The 3755-nt window shown below is 41.8% G+C and overlaps 1 pseudogene; it reads left to right on the top strand.

The window, feature by feature from the left end:
* The first annotated feature begins 1179 nt into the window (after nt 1–1179).
* LOC121002397 lies at nt 1180–2284 on the top strand (annotated as a pseudogene).
* Nucleotides 2285–3755: the final 1471 nt, after the last annotated feature.

Genomic DNA, 3755 nt, shown 5'->3' with positions numbered 1-3755 from the left:
AAACTCCAAAAAGTGATTATGAAAGAATGGGTTGCTATCTGTCAGGAATTGGCCCAGAAGTTGATTGAGAGCATGCCCAGTCGAATTGCAGAGATCCTGAAAAAGAAGGGCCAACACTGCAAATACTGACTCTTTGCATAAATGTCATGTAATTGTCGATAAAAGCCTTTGAAATGTGTCATTCTCAAAACTTTTGGCCACGACTGTACAGTACAGACCAAAAGTTTGGACACACCTTCTCATTCAAAGAGTTTTCTTTATTTTCATGACTATGAAGGCATCAAAACTATGAATTAACACATGTGGAATTATATACATAACAAACAAGTGTGAAACAACTGAAAATATGTCATATTCTAGGTTCTTCAAAGTAGCCACCTTTTGCTTTGATTACTGCTTTGTACACTCTTGGCATTCTCTTGATGAGCTTCAAGAGGTAGTCCCCTGAAATGGTTTTTACTTCACAGGTGTGCAGTAAAATTGTTATCCATTGACCGTCTAATATACCTCCAGCCACATAATCACTTGTTCTTTTCTGTCAGGTGAATGCCTAATTTTTGGGGCCTGTAATGGCCTACAGTAAAATTGTTATCCACCAAACGTCTAATATACCTCCAACCACATAATCACTTGTTCTTTTCTGTCAGGTGAATGCCTAATTTTTGGGGCCTGTACTGGCCTACAGTAAAATTGTTATCCACTGACCGTTTAATATACCTCCAGCCACATAATCACTTGTTCTTTTCTGTCAGGTGAATGCCTAATTTTTGGGGCCTGTACTCCACTGGCCTGCAGTAAAATTATTATTCAGTGACCGCCTAATGTATTTCCAACCACATAATTACTTGTTATTTTCTGTCAGGTGAATGCCTATTTTTTGGGGCCTGTACTCACGTGGCCTAAAATAAAATTCTTCTAGGCTCCAGCATGGCACATTTTTGAGAATTTCCCTTTAAGATGCATAAAAATGGCCCATGATTAAAATACATATTTATTGTGGGAATTTTTGCCATTGATCCCCCTCTGGTATGTCACAGTCCATGTTGTGGGACTATTTGTGCACTTCTAGTAAGTATTTGGTGGCTGCAAATATGACATGAAGGTTTTTCAGGTTCGCCTGCCATTAAAGTGAATGGGACCCGCCGCGAACACGCGGTTCGCGAACATTTGATTGCGAACATGCGTTCTCGAAACGTCTCGGCCGATGTTCGTCCATCACTATATGTCAGTCACTAGGAGTATGGGATGAACGATGTCATTCCACTGGTTCATGTCCTGGAACAGATGCTGGTAAATCTGTCTGTTCAGTTGACTGGAGACGTGGCGCCTAGAAAGATGGCGGCAGAGTTTGATATGTTTGTCTGTCAATATCTCTGTTTACAGTCAGTGAACGGGAACATAATTTATTGCTAGGATATGCAAACACCAACCGCTGGGGTGTTAACCGCCATAAATAGGTCATTGGTCATAAATAGGTAATCGGCACGAAGAAGTAGTCATTTTCACAGCTCGAGGTATCCTCCCAGAAGCTTAACCTCTGCACGTTGACAGTTTGCATTGCGAAGCTTGTCTAAAAGAAAAATCCCGCAGTGCACCGCCTTGTAGTAAACTCTTGATCCGGCACATGCTGCTTTGCTCCTTCAAAAACAATGGACTCTCTCTGCCCACATAGCTGCCGAGAAGCAGAAGGGTCTTGCCATTGAAGTGGGCTCAGAGCTGAACCTAAAAGCTAAATTTTCCTGTTTACTCAAAGGAAAGGACAGAGATCCACTTGCTGTGCTTATACAGATTTCATCCAAGCCTCCACTCCCCAAGGTAAGCACAGAGGACCGGATTGTGTGGACAGGTTGGTTCTGCGAGACGTACAGATGATGATCTATTGGAGATGATACCTAAGATATTTACTTGCCTCCCGCTCTTCCTGTATAACGGCTCAGAGGCACTCACGGCTATCGTAGGGACATGGTTCCAAAGAAACTTTGACTGTTGTTTCGGTAATCTGGTGATCAGTTCTCAGGACCTTACATGGCTAGCAGCAATGTGGACCGGGTATGACATGGCTGGATCAGTGTCGACCACAGAGCTTGTTTTCTCTGAGCCCCTCGCATGAACATTTCCTATGCCATCCACGCAGAGGACTTCAACCACTTTATGGAATGATATTCATAAATCGAAGGACGAGGTCACGTTGGAGGAAGTGGACAATTTATTCCAATGTCTTTACACACATTTCTTCAGACACTTTAGAATCCATTTATCAGTAACCCAGCTCGTCACGGAATGAGCTGGAGTCGGCTTGTTTGCTGGACTGTCCTCCAGTTATCAGCCATAACCCCATACATTTCTTGATCCGTATGCATGACCCTCGTGGTCACCCCGACACTGGTCGTCAATCCATTCTTATTGATGAAGCACTTTGTTTTTCGAGTTAGGCTTTTAAATCTTGTGGTTTTGCCCCTTCTGTGTTTTATTTTATGTGTGTTACTATCCTATTTGTTAAATAAAAGTTGTTTGTTCTCCCCGTGCAAAAAAAAAAAAATTGTTTGTGATTTGGTAGCCAAAAGCAGGAGTGGGTACAAAACACAGAAGACATGCAACTATTCCGTTCACATGTCATCTCTGTTTTGGATCCACTCCTGTTTTTTTGGGCATTGGCAATACTGATAAATTACTGACCGTCTAAGGTCGGCGTCCCATCAATCCAGGTATAAAGAAGACCGGCACTCGCTACGATGAATGCAATATTATCTTTTTAATTTCCACATGGAGGAACAGATTAAGTGACGCTTTTCGACTCAACAAACAAACGTGTCTGTTTGACAAAGACTCATTTGTTTGTTGAGTCGAAATGCGTCACTTAATCTGTTCCTCCATGTGGGAATTAAAAAGATAATATTGCATTCATCGTAGCGAGTGCCGGTCTTCTTTGTACCCTCTCCACTCTGTCATGGGGGCACTACTTGTATCAGCTTGTAAAAGAACAAGTTCTGTAGACATCTATGTGCAATCAGCTGATGACTGTGCAAAAGGAGTGCACTTCTTCTTGGCGCTAACATTGACCTGTAAGGCTGAGTTCATACTTGAATTATTTTGGTCAGTTTTGGCCCCATTACTGCCCAAATAAGTGAAGTGTGCAGTGATTCTAAGTGCAACGCCTGTCATCTGCATGTCATACGGACTCACAGTATTATTTCATTACCAAAGCAGACTCCCCATGCGTGTTATTGCAAGGCACAGTGTTCTACACCATTATAAAGGCTCTCAGCAGCCAGGAAATAGCTGTTTTTTAACGTACTTCACCGCAAATTTATTCGGATTGAACTGAGTTTTTCGAAACAAATTCGGCCGAATCAAATGTTTGAAAAATTAGCTTATCTCTAATTGCAGCCATAGTACACTATTCATTTTATTTAATTTCTAAAAACTGATCAGTCTTACAGAGTCAAGCAGTCCGATGAAAGGTTAGAACCTATATAAAGTCCAATGAACATGGCATGTCTGACCTAGGCTAAGCTGCCCACGACACTTACAGTACATGAGCACTGGCGCCTTCTCAAACAGCTAATTGGCGTGGTTTCTGGGGGTTGAACCTCCACTGATCAGACACTGATGACCTCTACAGAGGATGTGAAATCAGTTAAAAAGACTCCTTTAAAGGAATACTCCAACTACAACAAAGATAAGTTTTGTTAAGCAGGCCCTCAAGAGTGGCACAATTTTATTTTATTTTTTTACTAAAGATGAAACTTAATACT

The sequence above is a fragment of the Bufo bufo genome, chromosome 5 (assembly GCF_905171765.1).
Source record: "Bufo bufo chromosome 5, aBufBuf1.1, whole genome shotgun sequence".
NCBI classification, from domain to species: Eukaryota; Metazoa; Chordata; class Amphibia; order Anura; family Bufonidae; genus Bufo; species Bufo bufo.
The sequence above is the reverse complement of the archived record's forward strand: the minus strand, read 5'-3'. Positions and strand labels throughout refer to the sequence as shown.